General features: G+C 34.2%; 1 protein-coding gene and 1 pseudogene across 9 annotated transcripts in view; both read right to left on the bottom strand.

Moving 5' to 3' along the window:
* Positions 1–21,142, bottom strand: part of EPHA5 (EPH receptor A5) — a 493,180-nt gene that overhangs the window by 125,586 nt on the left and 346,452 nt on the right. The window lies entirely within an intron of this gene.
* LOC110217417 (ADP-ribosylation factor GTPase-activating protein 1 pseudogene) lies at positions 7,523–8,776 on the bottom strand (annotated as a pseudogene).

Raw genomic sequence — 21,142 nt, 5'->3', positions numbered from 1 at the left:
TTTAGAACCAGATCAGTCTTCCTATATAAACTGAAAACATTAAAAAATACTAAACCTGTGAAGTTTTGATGCAAAATGTCTCATCATTCCCTCTGAGGTATTTTACGAAGTTAATTTTATTAACTTGGATTTTATTACCAAACAAATAAATTGCCATGATGGTAGAATAACCAAAAATCTTAAGTGAAGCTTATCAGCTGTTACCATAACACCCCCTCTCCATCTCAAATCATGGTATCTTTGACCATGCTTATTTTTAATATTCTTGAGCAGCATCAACAACAGGTTTTTAGCCAGAAAAAAAAAATAAAGGTTAATGATTGCAGCTAGCTAATCTTTAATACCAAGGATGAAAGCTGTCATAACATTCTGTTCCTAATTAGTGATGTTATCAGATATTTAAAATCCTGGTTCATACTACTGGATTAATTGGGTTAATGGAATCAAGCCATATATTATCCAAGTGGGGTAAAATCATATTTGCTATGATCAACTGCTCTGGTGCTATAGACTATACATCCATTGAAAATGAAGCCTTTCATTCACATCCATGCCACCAAAATTTCCATATCTGCAGGCTATTGAAAGTATAGATTTTATACCCTAAGGGTGTCCCTTGCATCAATTAAAAGTCCAATTCTCACACTTTTATCATGTGGCATTTTATAGTCTGTTTATTTGTAAAAGAGTTTTGTCACCTCAAAGACAGGGCTAACATCTCATTTTTCCTCCCCATCAGAGGCTAGCATAGTGAATCAAATATAGAAGCAAAATTAGGAAGTGTTTGTTAAATGAATGAATTAAATGTTCAAGGTCATAAGTTTATATGTCCTCAGCTCTATGAATCCAACTCCTAAAATATCCTCAACATCATCACCTATTTTTTTTCCTTTTTTTATCTCTGGTAAAAGAAAACATCAACATGGATGTTTCATCTTCCAGCACCCTCATTTCCATTCCCATGTGTCTCTTCCATAGTCAGCCTTCAATAGTTATTTGCCTTCTATCCATTACATTTGCATTGATTTATTCCATTTTTCCAAACAAACTTGATCACTCTCCCCAGATACATGCCTCAACATTTCTATTAAACATCAACTAGGATATCTTATGTCTCCTTTATTTTACTGACAAACTTCTTGAAAATGTTTTTGACACCTTATGACTCTCCTTTATCCTCTCTTTTACCTCTTTAATTCTATCAAGATGCCACCCTCAGCACTCTATTTAAGTGGCTTTCTCCAGAGTGACCAATTGTCTTAATTTAGAGACAAGCATGAGATTTTACTTTCATCCTTATTATGTGTCATCTTATTTGATCCAGACTCGCATTTATGGCCATCAAGGTATATTTGAATCTTCCTTCCATCATCAAAGGTGTCAGTTAACATTGCTAGATTTGTGTCATGTGGAAATTTAATAAATATGTGCTGTAAACCTTTGTCCTGATTCACAGAGGGGAAAAAAGTTACATGCCAAACACCTATCCCTATGGCATTCCACTGAAGACTTCCTTCCAAAACTGTTATTTAAATAATCTTAATAATCCTTAAACATTCAATCATTTCTGAATCTACCAACATGGAATATCATCTTGCTCTTTCATTAATACAGTTAGGGGCTTTCTTACTATCTCCTTTCTTAATTTGGGTGTGGCAATGAATATGAAGTCAAAGGATCTGGATTTGAATCCTGGCTCAGTCATTTTATGTCTGTTTGACTTGGTGATTAAAAAGTCACTTATCTTCACCCCGAGCTCCAGTCTTTTCCCTTCTTTAGTCTTCCCATTTTCTCAGAAATAGCTTTAAAAACAACTAAAACACACACACCCATCATTTTGTTATTTCCTTCCTTTGCTATCCTCACCTTCTTCACTGCATTCAGGGCTTTAACACAACTAACACTACTTTTGGAGGACAGTGTCACACTTTTATATTTATTCTCTTCTGGGTGCCCTTGCTTCTACCTTCTTTATTTACAGTCTAGGTTGGTTGTTAAATTTCTCATACATCTGCATACTGTTGTTCTCTTTAGATCACCTTTCCTCCTTTTTCCTCATTAGAATCATTTCTCTTTATTTTTCATAATTCTATTCTGTTCTATTCTATTCCATTCTTCTATTATTTGAGAACCTTCTTTTTCTTCTGGATTAACATAGTCTGGAGAATGTTAGCATGAAGAATCTTATTTAACCTTCAGCTGAGGTCTTTGAAATTCTTATCTCCAAAAAGCTACATGTCAAGTTATTCCCAGAAGGCTTCATGTTCCACACTTGAAATCAACCAATCATATAGCATTCATTAAGTAATATGAATATGAAGGTGATATTGTCAGACATACAATTTAGGAAGATCAATTTGCTAGCTGAATTGGAGGTGGACTATATTGGTGACAGAATTGAGGCAAGAAGAACAACCAACAGGTTATTACAATCATCTAGGTATGAAGTGAGGAGAACCTGCACCAAGGTGGGGGCAGTGTCAAAGGAGAGAATAAGTCATATATAAGAGCTGTTACAAATGTAGATATGACAGGATTTGACAACTAAAGGTGTGTGAGTTAAAAGTCAATGATGCCATCAGGTTTTGAACTTGGGTGACTGGAGGGATAGAAGCACCCTAGACAGGAATAAGGAAGTATGAAAGGGAAAGTTTATAGGAAATAATGAATTCAATTGTGGGAGTGTTGTGCTTAAGATGTCACTAGCAGATGTAGTACAAGATGTCAAATAGACAGTTACAAACACTAGACTAGATGTCATCAAACAGGTTAGAGCCAGAGAAGTAGATCTGAGAAGGTCAACCTCCATATACTCAGGGACTTTTAGAGTCTGTGGATATCCACAAGACCTTAAGAACCACCATATCCAGCCCTGAGGTCTAGACCTTCTCAATGGTGAGAAGTGATAGGAGGTTTGGGAAAGAAGGGTGGAATATCTCCCAGAGACAAGTGTCATATCTTTTACATAGTATTCCTGAGTTTCCAAGACTAAATTAACCTTCTTTTTTAACCATTGAAAAACCTGTCACTGTTTCATTTCATTCCTGAACCGGAACTACCAACCTTGCCTAAATAAGGAACTACTTTTTATAGTTGATATCACTTAAACATTTCCTTCACCCTTCCTCCCCTGCATAACTATTACTGAAGAGAAAAAGCAGTAAAAGACCAGAATGATTTATATGCCAAGATATCAATAGAATCAACAGAATAGAATGCAAACATTAAAGCTGCAGCTGATGGTTCATTGCCACAATATTCCCAATGCTAAAAAACATGAAAAAATATAATTTAATTACTTGTATACTCACAAAAAATTTTTGTACTATGGCAGCCAGAAAAATAATGCTTAATGAATTCTCTCAGAAGGTTTCTTTTTAAAAAGTCATGAGTTCATTATTACTCTAAACTCTACAGAGTAATTAGGACAGATGGATTGTGCTGCATTAAGCAATATAAATGACTATCAAGCACTTTGAAAATAGATGATCATGTAAAAGTAAATGTTACACCATTACCTTGATAATTACAGCATTTTTCTGGAGTTCTGTAACCCTGAGATGCCCAAGAGCAAACTCATGAATAAATAAAATCAGTCAGAAAGACTAGAGGCAGACTCCACTTATGTCTAGCTCCTGAAAGTATTCCTATATTTCCACACCTGATCCATATAAACAAAAGTTTTACCCATTGCAGTCATTTCGCCCATCAGTTTGTTGGGTGTTACTTAGAATTACTGAAGTAAATGTGTGCTCACTTTAAAATAGCTATCATTAGTTATACAAAGTAAATATCTCTCAAAAGAGAAAACAATAACATAAAAAACTTTATTTATCATGAAAGTCATTGTCATTATAGCTTGTGAGAAGAGCCATCAAGATCATCATGATCATGCCTCCTAACTCTCTAGCCTTTTAATATATCAGAATACTTTTCAACTGAATTAGATGCCCTAGGATCAAATTCAAAGGATTTTCCTGTGTATTATGACCATAGTCATGGGTTAACTGATGGAAAATGAGCAAGATGTGCTTAAGAACCAGCTCATATTTTTTTAAAGGCATGCTTCCTTGAAAACACACACACACAGACACCCCCCCAAAAAAAACCCAACAACAATAAAATCACTCTTTTTCTAATACAAAGCTTTAAAACCATAGTTCCTTCAAGGTAGGTGAGTAAAGAACAATCATGACCTTGAGACTAATGCCAGGGCCTTTCAATCTATACAGAGGGCACACATTCTTTGGCAACTATTACCCTCAACTCTTGTAGTATGCATTTTTAAGGGGTCTGTTATTGTTCTTGTTATTCTTATTGTTGCTCAATTGTTTCAGTTGTGTCTGACTCTTCATGACCTATTTGGGGTTTCTTGGCAAAGATACTGGAGTGGTTTGTTATTTCCTTCTCCAGCTCATTTTTTAATTTAAAAACTATGTTAATTTGTGGAATAAAATAAGCATTTCCATAACATAGTACAATCAAAAATATGATTGTACATGAAACTGCAAATCTACTATGCAAAACTTGCTTTTCCTTACAAATATACAACAAAATCATTATATAGATTTTTTGTTCTTCCCTCCCCTTACCGTAAAGATGATTGCCATTGGGCAGAAATAGATGTACACACATACATACAAATAGGTATATCCACATGTACACACATATATGCATATAGATATATATGCACATACATACATATGTACATATATGTACACACACATATATGTGTGTATGTAATATATATAATTATTCTATATGTATTCATCAGTTCTTTCTCTGGATGAATACAGTGGCTTTCTTTCTATGGCCTTTATAGTTTATTTGGATATTCATAATAGACAAAAATAACATTCTCTCAAAGTCATTTTAAAAATGATATTGCTGTTACTATAAACAATGTACCTTGGTTCTGCTCATTTCACTCTGTATTATTTTGTGCAAGACTTCCCATGTTTTTCTAAAATCACTGAGCTAACAATTTCTTACAGAACAGTGGTATTCCATCACAATCATATACCACAACTTGTTCAGCCATTCCCCAATCATTTCCCATTCACATTCAAAGTTGTAATTGCTATTCTTGAATTTCCTTCCAACTTATTTTACCCGCTATTTTCTTTCCCAGCCTCTCTTTTCACCCTATTCTTGTTACCTTATCTTCCCTCCTTACCATCTTATTCCTTATTTTACTCTCCTCTCTAAAAAAGTATCTTCTTTATCAATTTACCCCAACCTCTTATTTTTTTTTACATTTTATTTAAACTTTTGAGTTACAAATTCTAGCCCTGCCCCTCTTCTTCCCTTTCCCTTCTTCTTGCCTTCCCTTCTCCCTGAGAATACAAGCAATCAGATATAGGTTATACAAGTGCAATTACGTAAAACATTTCCAAATTAGTCATTTTGAACAAGAAAACTCCAATAAAGTGAAAAAAGAAAGAAAGAAAGAAAGAAAGAAAGAAAGAAAGAAAGAAAGAAAGAAAGAAAGAAAGAAAGGGAAAGGGAAATAGCATGCTTCAGTTTGTATTCAGTCGATATCAGTTCTTTCTGTGGAGGCATAGAATGCTTTATCATTAGTGTTTTGGAATTGTCTTGGATCATTGTATTACTGAGTCATTCATTGTTCTTCACTGAACTATATTGCAGTTACTGTCTGCAATACTCTCTTGGTTGTGTTCACTTTACTACATCAGTTCATGTAAGTTTTCTGGGTTTTTTTCTGAAATCAGCCAGGTTGTCATATCTTATAACACAGTAATATTTTTTAAAACTTTTTATCACTTTATTTTGATTTATCAATCACTTCCTTATGCTTTTGAGTTTAAAATTTTTCTTCCCCTTACTCCCCACCACCCTCCCCAAGATGGCACACAATCTGATATAGGCTATACATTTACATTCCTATTAAACATATTTTCATAATAGTGAAGTTGTAAGTAAAAATTAAAACCAACAGGAGGAACCATCAGAAAGAGGAAACAATATTGAACAGAAGAGAAAAAAAATAAAGTCATTCAACTTCCATAGTTCTTTCTTTGGATGTGAATAGCATTTTCCATCATGAGGCCTCTAGAGATGTCTTACATCCTTGTAATGCTGAGAAGGGTTCAGTTTATCAATATTAGTTATCACACAATGTGGCTGTTATTGTGTATAAAGTTATCTTTGTTCTGCTTACTTCACTCAGCATCAGACCATACAAGTCTTTCCAGGTTTTTCTGAAGTCAACCTGTTCATCATTTCTTATAGCACAGTAGTATTTCATTACATTCATATACCACAGCCTGTTCAGCCATTCCCCAATTGATGGGCATGCTCTCAGTTTCCAATTCTTTGCCACCACAAAAAAGAGCTGCTATAAATATTTTTGTGCATGTGGGTCCCTTTCCCATCTGTATGATCTCTTTGGGATATTGACCTAGAAGTGCTATTGCTGGATCAAATGTGTATGCACATTTTTATAGCCCTTTGGGCATAGTTCAAAATTGTTCTCCAAAATGGTTAGATCATGTCACAACTTTACCAACAATGCGTTACTGTTCCAATTTCCCACATATCCAACATTTATCATTTTCCTGTTTTGTCATGTTGGCCATTCTGATAGGTGTGATGTGGTACCTCAGAGTTATTTTGATTTGCATTTCTCTAATCAATAATGATTTACAACATTTTTTCATATGGCTATAGATGACTTTAATTTCTTCATCTTAGAACTGTCTGTTCATATCCTTTGACCATTTATCAACTGGGGAATGGCTTGTATTCTTATAAATTTGTCTTAATCCTCTAAATATTTTAGGCCCTTATCAGAGAGACTGGTTGTAAAAATTCTTTCCCAACTTTCTACCTTCCTTCTAATCTTAGTTGCATTGGCTTCGTTTGTAGCACAGTAATATTCCATTTGAACCATTATACCACAAATTGTTTAGCCATTCCCCAGTTGATGGGCATCCCTTTGATTTCCACTTCCTTTTTTTTAAACCTAAAAGGCATTTCTATTTAAAAAGACATTTCATAGAAGACCAAAAACATTTCACATAATTTCATTCAATCTTAACAATTCAGGAAGATTTTTTATTTAGTGTCATTGCAATGAATATCTTTCATTCTTCATTCAAAGAACTAGCTTTTTTTTTCTGTTGCCCCTTGATGACATCATCCTGTCCTGGACTCTCTCTAACATGTCATTAGAATGAAGGCTACAGAAGAAATTCTAGAAAAATTGCACATGTAGCACAGGGCCACAGGAAAGTGCTTGCACTTTTGAACTGGATATTTCTGGGGTAGGACACCTGAAGAAAGTCATCTGGCTTTAACAGTGGCCCAGGAGACCTCAGGTGCCTGCAGAAAGCTTTGATGCCTGGAGAGCAATGGCCATGCTGAATTACCCAAGGAATCTCACTTTGCTTCATGTGTTATTTTGCCTCAGGTAAAACTGACATAAGGAAAAATGATGACAAAGCACAAGATGACCTGTAACCATTGGGGGATTTCTCTCCACCAATGTCCAAGGTTGTGTCTACCAGTGGTCATTGTCCCACCCTTCATCGGAGGATGATGCTGCTTTGGCTGTCTTCTTCAAGGCTTTAGTAGTTTTGCCCTCCCCTCCAACATTTTCCCAGTTAGTTTCCCAGTTCTCCCAGCTGTGGTTGTTATTACTATTTTTGTCATTGGAGACCATTCCAGAGACCCAGATATCCCAGCTATTTGAGCTTTTCTTGTGGAATTGTCTGCCTATGTCTAGCTGTCACTGCTAGGTGATTTATGTGTCTTGGAAAGATCTGAGTTTCCAAAAATTTCCCAGAAATTCTGATCTATAGCACTGTTCTGGTAGTGTCCTCCTCCACTGTTCTAGTAACTATCACCCTTAGATGGTCTCTCTGAGGGCTCATCTGTTTTTCCTGAAAGGAAAGTAGCGATATCTCTCCATCCTTTACTGCCAACCTCCTGAACCTTGGTTACCAAATGAGATACCCCATTGCACATATCATCAAAAATCTTTCCCTTTCACCTTTTCCTGTGCAGGTTTGAGAATATTTTCATTTAAACTGTGACCTAACTCTGAAGCCTTTTGACTTGCTTGTGATCCACGTTTTGTAGCACCTTCTTTAGCCACAGAAGAAAACTTGCTTGCTCTGGTTGTAAACCTGCTCCAGTCCGAATACTGTGATGACATTGAAGAAGTCATCATCTTTTTTCTGAGGGGGTACTGTGTTACCAAACCCAACAAAGTGATTCTCTTGGCCTCCTTGATATGAGTTAATATCATCATTCAACCAGTCTTCAAAAGTTTTGTCTGAAGAAGCATCTGTATTTTGTGATTGGCCAGATGTATGGTGAGCTGAAGATAGTACCATTTTAGGCTGAGGTGGAGTCCAGTTTTGAGCAGAAGATGTTTCAAGTGACCATTCTTTTCCTTCAGCTAATGTAGCTACTTTGTCCCTAAAAAGAGCAGCAGCTTTGCTTTTGCATTTTTCGTGCATTGACCAACAAGGATCATAATCTTCTTGGGATTCCAGGAATTCTCAAAATCTGGCATTTCCCCCAACCTTTATCTTCTCAAGCTCAATGTACTTCCATTTGTTCATGGTAACAGAGTGCACAAAGCTGAGGTGAACTCCTAGGCCTCGATGTTTCCCTTAGCATTCCAGGCAGATCCAAATCCCATAGGTCACACTCACCCACTGGGGATTAAATGCTCCTCAAAACAGACATTGTTTTCATCTTGTGCTCTGGCATCTTTAAGCATCTTCCTTGTTCTCAGACTTGCCATGATTCTGGAGGAACCAAAGGTGGCAGGAGGGTTAGGCCGGGCTGAGGGCTGGTACAGAGGGGTTGGAGCCTTCAATGCCATTGGGCCTGAGGAGGCAAGGAGTCATTGGAGAAGCCTCGGTGGCCACCGTCCTCACATCTCCAACACAGCCACCATCGTCTGGCTACATTGCAGTTTGCAAGGCATTGTACTAGGCTCTTCTGATTTCCATTTCTTAGCCATCACAAAAAGAGAGCTGGTATAAATATATATTTTTTGTACAAATAGGTTCCCTTTCCCTTTTTTATGATTTCTTTGGGTTACTGATCAATGCACTGAAGCATACTTTCATATTACTCTCCAGAATGGCTGGATCAGTTCACAACTCCACTAACAGCACATTAGTGCCCCAGTTTTCCCATCTCCTCCAACATCCAACATTTTCCTTTTTTTGTCATGTTATTCATTCTGACAGATGTGAAGTGGTATCTAATCTAGAGCAATTTTTTCATATGCTATAGACAGCTTTGATTCCTTTGTCTAAAAACTGCTTGTTCATATCCTCTGATTATTTATTAAATATTGAATGACTTCTTTTTTTATAAATTTGGCTCCGTTCTCTAAATATTTGATAAACTAAGCTTTTATCAGAGATACTTGTTGCAAAAAAAAAAAAAATTCCCAGTTTTCTGTAATTTTTGCTGCATTGGTTTTGTTTGTGTAAAAACTTTTAATTTTATATAATCAAAAGAATCTATTTTACATTTTAATGCTCTCTATACCTTCTTTGGTCCTAAATTCTTCCCTTATCCACAAATCTAGCAATAAACTATTCCATGTTCTCTTAATTTGCTAATGATATCATACTTCATGTGTAACTCATGATTTCAATCTTATCTTGACATACAGTGTGAGATGATGGTCTATACCTAGTTTCTGCCATACTATTTTCCAGTTTTCCAAACAGTTTTTGTCAAATAATGAATTTTTGTTCCAAAAGCTTGGATCTTTGGGTTTATCATATGCTAGATTGCTATGGTCATTTTTTTTATAATGTAATTTGTATATAATCTATTCCACTGATCCACCACTTTATTTCTCAGCAAGAACCAGATTGTTTTGACAATTACAACTTTATAATACAATTTGAAATTGGTACATCTAGATCACCTTATTTAACATTTTTTTCATTGGTTCCCTTAACATCTTCAAGCTTTTGTTCTTCCAGATTAATTTTATTGTTTTTTTTTCCTAGATCTATAAAATATTTTTGATAGTTGATTGGTATGGCACTGAGTAGATTAATTTAGGTAGAATTGTCATTTTAATCATGTTGGTTTGGCGTATTCATGTAATATTTTCCAAATTATTTAGATTTGACTTTATTTGTGTGGAAAAAAGTATTTTACAGTTGTGTGCATATAGTTCCTGGGTTTGTGTTGCCAGGTGGATTCCCAAGTATTTTGTATTTTCTACAGTTATTTTAATGGAATTTTTCTTTCTATATTTCACTGCTGGACATTATTGGTAATACAGAGAAATGATGCTTTATGTGAGTTTATTTTGTATCCTGCAACTTTGCTAAAGTTGTTAATAATTTCAATTAATTTTTTAGTTGATTCTCTAGTATTTTGTAAGTATAATGTCCTGTCATCTGTAAAGAGTTATAGTTTTGTTTCCTCATGTCATATTCTAATTCTTTTGATCTCTTTCTCCTGTCTTATTTCTGTAGCTAGCATTTCTAGTACACTATCAAATAATAGAGGTGATAATGGACATCCTTGTTTCACCTCTGATTTCATTAGGGTGGCTTCTACCTTACCTATTACAGATAATACTTACTAATCATTTTAGATAAATATAACTTATCATTTTAAGGTAAGCTCCATTTATTCTTCTACTCTTTAGTGTTTTTAGTAGGAAGGGGTATTATATTTTGTCAAAGTTTTTTTTCATCTATTGAGATAATCATATGATTTCTGGTGGGTTTATTACTGATATGGTTAATTATGCTGATAGTTTTCCTAATATTGAACCAGCTCTACATTCCTAGAATAAATCCCAAGTGGTCATAGTCCATAATCCATGTGACACATGACTGCAACCTCTTTGCTGGTATTTTGCTTAATATTTTTGTATCAATATTCACTAAGAAAACTGGTCTATAATTTTCTTTCTCTGTATTGGCTCTTACTGGTTTAGTTATTAGTACCATATTTGTGTCATAAAAAATGATAGGACTCTTCTTCACATTTTTTCCCCAAATGGTTTATATAGTATTGGAATTAATTGTTCTTTAAGGGTTTGGTATTCACTTGTGAATCTAACTGATCTTGGGGTTTTCTTCTTAGGAAGTTAATTGATGGCTTGTCCAATTTCTTTTTCCAAGATTGGGTTATTTAAGTTTTTCATTTCTTTCTTCTGTTAATCTGTATGTATGGTGTGTGTGTGTGTGTGTGTGTGTATAATTTTTGTAGATATTCATCCATTTCAATTAGGTTGCCAAATTTATTGGTATATAATTGGGCAAAATAGCTTCTAACAATTGTCTTACTTTCCCTCTTCATTGGTGGTGAATTCACATCCTTAATTTTTGATACTAGTAATTTGGTTCTCTCTCCTTTTTTAATTCAAATTAATCAATGATCTATCTACTTTATTTTTTTTTCATAAAACCAGCTTCTAGTTTTATTTATTAGCTCAATGTTTTCTTACTTCAAATTTTATTAATCTCTCCTTTGACTTTTAGGATTTCCAGTTTGGTGTTTTTGTGTTTAATTAGGGATTTTCAATTTGTTGTTTTTCTAGTTCTTTTTTTTAGTTGCATGCCCAATTTATTGATCTGCTTTTTCTCTATTTTATTGACATAAGCAATTAGAGATATAAATTTTCAAATTAGTACCACTTTCCTGCATCTCAAACATTTTGGTATGTTGTCTTATTGTTGTCATTTTTTCATAAAATTATTGATTGTTTCTGTGATTTGTTCTTTGACTGACTTGTTTTTTAGTACTAGATTGTTGAATTCCCAATTACTTTTAATATCTCTTTGTGTTGTCCATTACATCATGTAATTTTTATTGCATTATGATCTGAAAAGGTTGCATTTACTATTTCTGCTTTTCTGCATTTTGTTGTGAGGTTTTTATGTCCTACTACATGGTCAATTTTTGTGTAGGTGCCATGTGCACTGAGGAAAAAATATATTTTCTTATTAGCATTCAATTTTCTCTAGAATACATCATACCTAATGTTTCCAGAATTTAACTCACACTTTGAAGTTCTGTCTTTTTTGGTGTTGTTATTGTTGCTATTTTTTTTCTTTTCTTTTTTTTTTGGGGGGGTTTGTTATATTTATCTAATTAGCAGTGGGAAAAATTGAGGTCCACACTTGTATAGTTTCACTATGTGTTTCCTCCTGCAATTTATTCAACTTCTTCAAAAAACTAGATGCTATACTCTTTGGTGCATATATGTTTAGTATTGATATCACTTCATTGTCTGTTGTACCATTTAGCAAGATATAGGATCCTTCTTTGTCTCTTTTAATTAGATCTATTTTTGCTTTGTCTGAGATCATGATTGCTACCTCTGCTTTCTTTGCTTCAGCTGATTTATAACAGATTCTGCTCCTTATCTTTACCCTGTGTTTATCTCTTTGCTACTAATGTGTTTCTCATAAACAACATATTGTAAGAATCTGCTTTTTAAACCATTCCTCTATATGCTTCCATTTAATGGGTGAGTTCATCCCATTCACATCTACAGTTATGATAACTGTATTTCCCTCCATGCTATTTTTCAGTTGTTTATCCTCCCTTTTTCATACATGCCAGCCTCTCCCCCACTAATAAATGTTTTACTTCTGAACCCTTCTTTAACATACCCTCCCTTTTATCAGTCCCCCTCCCACTTCTATTATTCCCTTCCCTTTTTACTTCTTTATAGTGTAAGATAGATTTCTATATCAAACTGAGCATGCATGTTATTCTCTCTTTGAGCAAATTTTGATGACAGTAAGGTTTAAGCTATACCTGCCACCCCATCATCTCCCCTTGCATTATGATAGCTCTTTCATGCATCTTTTATGGGGGACTACATACCCCATTCAATCTTCCCTCTCCAATGCACTTTTCTTTCTAATCCCTTTATTTCTTTTGGGGGGTGTATCATCCCAACAAAGTCACCTTATATCCGTAACCTCTGTCTACATATATTCCATCTAAATGCTTTTATATTAATGAAATTGTTAACAATTATAAATATTATCTTGCCACATAGAAATATAAACAGATTAACCTTATTGGATTCCTTATATTTTCTCTTTCTTGTTTCATTTTTTACCTTTTGTTTTTGTTCCCCTTGAGTCTTGTATTTGGAGGTCAAATTTTTTGATTCGGGTCTTGTCTTTTCGTTAGAAATGCTTAAAAGCCCTCTATTTCATTAGATTCCAAAATTTTCCCTGAAAAAAAAATATTCACTTTTGCTGGGTAGGCAATTCATTGTTGTAATCCTTATGCCTTTGCCTTCTAGTATATCATATTCCAAGTGCTCCAGTTCTTTAAAGTGTGAGCTGCCAAATCCTGTGTAATCCTGACTCTAGCAACGTGACATTTGAATTATTTCTTTTTGGTTGATTGCATTACTTTCTCCTTGATCTGTAAGCTCTAGAATTTGGCTGTTATGTTCCTGGGTTTTTTCCTTTTGGGATCTCTTTCAGGCAGTGATCAGTGGATTCTTTCAATTTCTATTTTGCACTCTGGTTGTAATACATCAGGAAAGTTTTCTTTAATAATTTCTTGAAAGACACTGTTCAAGCTGTTGTTGTTTTTTTGTTTTTGTTTTTAGTCGTGGCTTTCAGGTAGTCCAAAAATTGTTCTATTATCTCTCCTGGATCTATTTTCTGGGTCAGTTATTTTTCCAATGAGAAATTTCACATTTTCTTCTTCTTTTTTTTATTCTGTTTTATTGTAGTTCCATGTCTCTTTAGTCATTAGTTTCCATTCATTCAACTTTAATTTTTAAGGAATTATTTTCTTCAGTGAGTCTTTGTACTCCTTTTTCAATTTACCAAATTCTATTTTTTAGGGAGTTATTTTCCTTGGTAATATTTTGTGTATCTTTTCCCGTGCTATTGACTCTTTTGCTAATTCTCTTGCATTGCTTTCATTTCTTTCCCCATTTTTCTTCCTTAATTTGTTTTATAATATCTTTTTTATGTTATTCCAAAAATTCTTTTTGGACCTGAGAACAAATAATATTTTTTGTTTGAGGCTTATGTGTAGCCATCTTGACACTATTGTCCTCTTCTATGTTCATGCCTTGAGCCACCCTATCACCATAGCAACTTCCTATAATCAACTTTTTTTTTTTTTGCTTATTTTTCTGCCTTTTTTAGTGACTTGATGACTCTGGTCTTGCACTTTCTGAAGTTTTTTTGTGCTGGGGCTCCAGGTTTTCTTCTGACTTTCACTGAGCTTCAAGACTTAGCTGCTTGCTTTCTCTTGAGGTTAGGCTTCCCTGCTGGCTTGTACTGTCTATTTATCTTTCATTCAAGATTAAATTCAACTTTGCTGGATAAGTTATTCTTGGATGCAACCCCAACTACTTTGCTATTTGAAATATAATGTTCCAAGACCCATGGTCTTTTAGTGTAGAAGCTGCTAAGGCTTATGAAATCCTAATTATTTTTGGCAGTATTTAGATTGTTTTGTTGTTGTTGTTGTTGTTTGCAATATTTTATCTTTAATTTGGAAATTTTGAAACTTGGCTGTGGCATTCCTGTAAGTTTTCTTACTAGGATCTTTTTCAGGTGATGATTGGTGGATTCTTTCTATTTCTACTTTATTTCTTGTTCTAGAACTTCAGGACAATTTTCCTTAACAATTTCTTGTAATATTATATCCACATTAATTTTTTTATCATAAATTTCAGGTAATCCAAAAATTCTTATATTCTCTTTTCTTGATCGGTTCTCCATATCCGATGTTTCTCAATGAGATGTTTCAGATTCTCTTCTAACTTTTTTCTAGTTTTATTAGATCTTGTTGTCTTATAATGTCATTTGATTCCACTTACCCAGTTCTAGTTCTCATGGAGTTATTTTCTTACTTAGATTTTCTTTCTCTTTTTCTAATTAGCTAACTTTTTTTTCATAATTTTCTTGTTTTGCTTTTATTTTTCTAGATTTTCCTCATTTTTTATTATTTGATTTTTGAATTCCCTGTTATTTTCTTTCTTAAGATTTTGTATCTCTTTTTTATAATTGGTTAACTGTCTATTTAGTAACTTTTAAAATTACTTTTATTTTTTTTTCCATTTTCCTCATTCTCTCTGATTTTTGAATTCCTTTTTAAGTCTTTTCAAGATTTCTTTTCAGGCTTGTGATTATTTGATATTACTCTTTAAGGTAGCAGTGTCTATTTTTTTTTAACCTCACTATCTTCCTCTGAATATGAACCCAGATCTTCTTTTTCACCAAAGTAGCTATCAATGGTCTGGTTCTTTTTCATTTGCTTACTAATTTTTTAATTTACCTTACTTTATTTTATCAACTTAATTTCATATTATCAAATTTTAGTACCAAACCTTAGGTGATGTTGACCTAGGCCATAGGTCTTTCTTACTGTTGTTTTCTGAATTTTATCTGGGGCTTGTCCTCAGGAACTCCTCTCTTCTTCCCTTGAGCCCCATCCTCGCTGTCCCAAAAATGTTATTGCTCTCTGTTATATAGTGGTACAGCATTCACTGTGCTTCTACTTGTACCTACTCCTCCACCACCACAGCCCAAGATCATGTCTAGTCATCATTACTAGGCCAGACTTCTGGAAACAGCAAGGGATCCTTCAATCCTCTCTCACTCAGTTGCCTGCTGTTCTTTAGATGAAAGTTTATGAAATAAAAGTTCATGAGGTGAAAGTTCTTGAGCCCGTCAGGTAAAAATTCCTGACTTGAAATTTTTTCAGGGTACAATATCACTAATATGAAAATATATTTAATAGGAATGTATATATATAGCCTATATCAGTTTGCACATTGTCTTGGAGAGGGAGGTGGGGAAGGAGGTGGAGAAAAATTTAAAACTCAAAAGTTTACGGAAGTGATTGTTGATAATTCAAAATAAATTAATTTTAAAAAATAAAAAAAATAAATTGTGTAAACATGAGCATGGAATTTCACATACTGTAAAAAAATCATCTTGAGGGGACTACTGTTTTTGGATTTGGTGGAATTGGCCTGGAGGTGTTTATACTTCACTCTGGCCAAATCTCAGCCCCTGAGTTTTCTCTGAGGTCTTCTTAAGATGTCTTAGGAGAATGATTTCTTTATCCCTTTATTTTTGCTGTTCTACACTGATTTTGTGGTGATTTTTTTGTCTATTTTTAGAAGAAATCTGGAGAACCTGGAAATTTCTAACTTATTCCATTATCTTCTCAGAATGCACCCCTTCTCCATCTTATTTTATAGATGAGGAAAATGAAACAAACAGGATTAAGTGATTTACTCAGGGTAATATAGCTAGTGTCTGAGGTCAGAGTTGAACTCAGAAGTTTTCTTGATGCCAGGCTTGGCACTCCATCCACTGTAACACTTAGCTGCCTAGTAAAGGGGTCATAATGCTTCTATTCAGTGGAGTTGAAGTGTATTCCTGATCATTGTAGCACAGATTTAGGGCTAGAAGGTATTGCAGAGATCATTTAGTCCAACCCACATATTGTACAAACGAGGAAACTGGAGTCCAGAGAAGATAAATGATTTGCCTGAAGTCACAAAGTTAGAATTTGTGAGAATGAGGATTCAAACTTAAATCCCCTGACACAAAATCCAGGCTCTTTCACGTTGTATCACACTACCCACTACCCTCCTCATCCACACCTGGTCCAAAAGAGAAAATTTTGAAAATATGTCAAAGCAAAGCATTGTAATATCTGGTAATGAGTCCCTCTCTGGGGCAAGACTAGGAGGAATGCAGGTAAATAGAAATGGGGAATAAAAGAAATCCTGTGAAAAAGATCTATGCAAAGTCATCTCAGTAGCAGTAGTTTGGTACAATAAGATGCTTTGGCTTTAGTAAATGTTTTTGCTTAAGAGGTAGCTTTACCTTCAGGAAAGCTTTATAATTCTTAAACATCAGACAGGCTGATTATATTTGGCAGTATGAAAACTCACATATGTTGCATTTGGATGAACAAGAATCATTTTTCTTTTGCTTCCACCTCTTCCTTTAAAAAATAAAACAAGTGAAAACTTTTGTAAAATTATGCTTAGTGAAGCAAAAATAATTCTCATATTGGCCAGCTGTGTGTGGATATGTATATATGTGTGTATGTATATATGTGTGCATGTGCGTGTGTGTATGCTTATATATATAATAAATTTGCATGTGTATATATACACACACATATGTGTGTATGTGTATATATACACAGATGTGTGTGTGTGTGTGTATGTGTGTATGTGTGTAATTTTTATTCTGAGTCCATTGCCCTTCTGGCAAGAGGTAGGTGGAATGCTTCAACGTCTGTCTTTTGGAATCCTTATTGGTCATTTTATTCATCACCATAGTTAAGCCTCCCAAAGTTAATTGTCATAAAGACGTTTTTTTTTAATTGTACAAATCATTTTCCTGGTCCTTCTAATTTCACTCTTTATCAGTTCATATAAGTGTTCCCAGGTTTCTCTGAAATCACCCTTTTCATCCTTTGTTACATCAGTACAATATCTTATTACATTCAAATAAAATGATTTGTTTGACCTTTTCCCAATTGATGGGAATCTTCTTGTTTTCTATTTCTTACTACTACAATAAGACCTGCTAAAATATTTTTGTGTATATGTTTCTGTTTTATTTGTTTGTTCATTTGATCTGTTTGGTGTATAGGTTATAACTTTTTCTAAATCTTTATTCTTCTTGACTGCTCCACAGCACTACTATACTACTGATGATCTCCTTAGTCTCCTGTCTTCTCTCTGGTTTTTCATTATGTCGACCTGTCTTGGATCTACTTTTACCTATTTGAACACTGCTTATTCTTCTGTGGAAACCATTTATAGCATGGCCACTGGGTATTTACATCACTATATCAAGATCATGTTTAATCACACTCTTTCATTTGGGAATCACATCAGCTCCCATGGGATCAATAATCATCTCTATGAAGACGACTTCCAAATCTATATGTTCAGCCTTCATCTCTATTGAGTTCAAATCCTACATCAAGAACTTCCTATTAGACATTTTGTAATGGATTTCCTGAAGGGGTCTCAAAATAGCACTCATTATCTTTTCCTAAAAGCCCATCCATCCCCTTCAAAACTTCCCTATTATTATAAAGTACATCTTTCTGGCCATTCAGGTTTACAACATTGGTGTCTCCACCAAATCCTCTCCCTCAAAGAGAACTGATACGTCTCATTGCTATTAATATGACCACCTAAGTTGGTCCTGAGTCTTTTTTTCTTACATATAATGGGATAGGAAATCAAATAATCTAGCCAGTTAGAATTATATATGAAATAAAATCACAAATAGGCATCAATTGAAGATCTAGAGAGAACATAATTTATCCACAGAACTATGAGTATTCAATTATCATCAGAAAATATCTGGGTATGAAAACAATATGTTTGTATGAAATATTCCATCTAATAATTTGAGCTTTTGTAATTCAGAATAAAATAGAAATGTTTTGTTTAATACAAGAATTTACTAAGTAGGCTGTACACACATAGTTAACTGAGTCAGTTATTCACTAATGGCTAAATCATTCCCATAAGGCATTGCTTTTTCTGGGTCACCTTATGTAAATCCAAGTGTACTTAAAGGATGTATACAATTCCCTATAAACACTGATTATAGGTCAAACCCACAGTGAAAAGAAAATAGAATAATAAAACCAGAAAAACTCCCATTATACCCACTTTCTCTACAAATAATTTCAAAATTTCTGCAGAAGTATTAGATAAACATTAATAAAAAACCAATTAGGATAGCAAATTTTTTTTTCCTTCTCAGTTATTTTCAGGTGTTTGTTTGTTTGTTAGTTTTTTACTAGAGAAGAAATAGAGTCTGGAGGAATTCTGACAAATCAATGCTGATTGTATTATTTCAATTTTTTTTTTTTGTACCACAGTCTTCCCAATATAAGGACATACAATACTGCCACTGTTGCTTTTCATCTCCCATTTCTGTGCCTTTGCAAGGAGTTGCCAATGCCTGACTGGAACTCCATCTTTATCATTACCTCAGAAACTGTAGCTTCTTTCAAGATTCAGCTCTAGTGCCATCTCCTTCATAAAGCTTATTTTCACCCATCCTCAGTAGTTAGCACCTCCTATTTCTTTGCAGAGTTCATATTTATTTATTTTTTTATGTGTACATGTTGCCAAATATACAATGCCAACTAACCCTCCTCTCCCAAAGGTAATTTCATTGTAGGAAGGGACCATTTGTTCTTTGAATCCTCAGTACCCAACACATAAATGTCTGATGAATGAATGAAAGCATGAATAAATCTATGGTCTTATCATGCTCTTATATAACAACAACAACAACAACAACAATGTAAAGTTGAACAGAAATGTGCTCTGACATTTGGGGGACTCCACTAGTGATATCTATCCAATTTGATACACAAACATTGTGGCCCTTCATCCAGTTTTTAATCCCCTTAATTGCCTCCCTACATCTTTTAAACTAGAATAGCAAAAGAGACTTTAACAATCATTTTACTAAAATTGAGGGAAAATATATCTTGGGTGTTCTTTGCATCTACCAATCTAGTAACTTTGTCAAAAAATAAATAAAGTTAGTATTGAATGACCAATTCTAGATAAAACTCTGCTGGCTCTTCATGATTACTGCTCTCTCTTATTAGCTTTTCCCTAACTGTCCCTTTGCAAATATCTTAAAATTTTGCCAAAAATGTAAGCCATACTCAATGTCCTAAGTTAGTATGCTCTATTCTCTTATTTTAAAAAAATCTGGACATTTGCCCTTCTTCTACCTAGTAGTGTTTCTCCTGCTGCTTTTCATCATCTTTCAAATATTATTTACAGAGGCTCAGCAATCTTATCTGTCACTTCTGAAATATCCTAGTATTTAGTTCAACTGGACATGGTTAATTCAGCTCAATGAGAACAGTGAGGTCTTCTCATAGTATCCCAGCTTTATAGCATGCTCTCAGATCTGCTTATTGTATAAGTATCTTATTTGTATTTATACAAGCTTTCCCACTTCAAAACAGGTGTGTAACAGCTTTGCCTGAATGTCAAAAGGCATCAGGCAGAAACAACAAAAAATGTGTGCTCTCTTTTTGCTACATCATCACCTTCCTATTCTTTATCCTTCCATGGGAGTTTCTTCATCTTTCCATCAGCTGCTATTTAATTCTAAATAAAATAAAAATATTCCAATGAGAGTCTGATAACTTTTTTTAACTTGATGGAAAATTTCCTTTTAAACTACTACTGCCACTCCACATAATGAAGCAATCTATCTCACTAATGAATTCTAATGCTGAAGAAAAATTACTGAACATTCTCTACTGGGTCACAGGCTACCAACCTTACTGACTTTCTGCTTCTGACTCTTGATGGATTAGGGTGACTTCTCCAAAATATCCAGGAAAAATGGGAAAATGAGCATATAAATTATTTCCCTAAAAATAGTTTATTATTAAGGGGAAAAAGATTATTGTCCACTATCCCCCAATTCTCCTTCTGGTACAGAATTTGTTATATGTGTGTGTGTGTGTGTGTGTGTGTGTGTGTGTGTATGGATCCTCTTTAACATCCAACAACTGTCCATAATAACCACATAAAAAATCCAGAAAACTCAATGCAATGACCATAATCTGACTTGCACTTGGGTCATAAACTCTGAGCACCTCAGGCAATTCCACAATGCTTAGAGCATCATTAAATGTACCTTTTATTACTAACCATTAACACACAACTTACTGTCACTGCACATTTTTGATTTGTATAATGGGGCTCCAGGATCAGTACAGAGATCTTTATTAACTTTAACAGTTTTCTATTTGCTGGTGAAGAGGGAGGCAGTGCATTGATTATTTCATACATATGGAGTCAAGGTTAAATCCTTATAGTCTTTGGAGAAGGAAGTGGTATGAAGGCATAATAAATAATGATACTTAGCATTTATATAGCTTTTCCAACCTCAAAATATTTTATAAGGGTAAAGAACATTGAAACATCAAAGTATAACAGCCCTTCTTACTTCTTTGTTCTGTGTTACATGACCATATGGAAAGCTCTCAGGTATGTTATTAATATGACAGCATAGAAATACCAAAAAGGGGATGTATTCTGGAACTGGGATGTTCAGTTATTAACTCAATACTCTAATAATTGGATTGTTTTGTC

The sequence above is a fragment of the Phascolarctos cinereus genome, unplaced genomic scaffold (assembly GCF_003287225.1).
Source record: "Phascolarctos cinereus isolate Bilbo 61053 unplaced genomic scaffold, phaCin_HiC Scaffold_9;HRSCAF=440, whole genome shotgun sequence".
NCBI lineage: Eukaryota > Metazoa > Chordata > Mammalia > Diprotodontia > Phascolarctidae > Phascolarctos > Phascolarctos cinereus.
The sequence above is the reverse complement of the archived record's forward strand: the minus strand, read 5'-3'. Positions and strand labels throughout refer to the sequence as shown.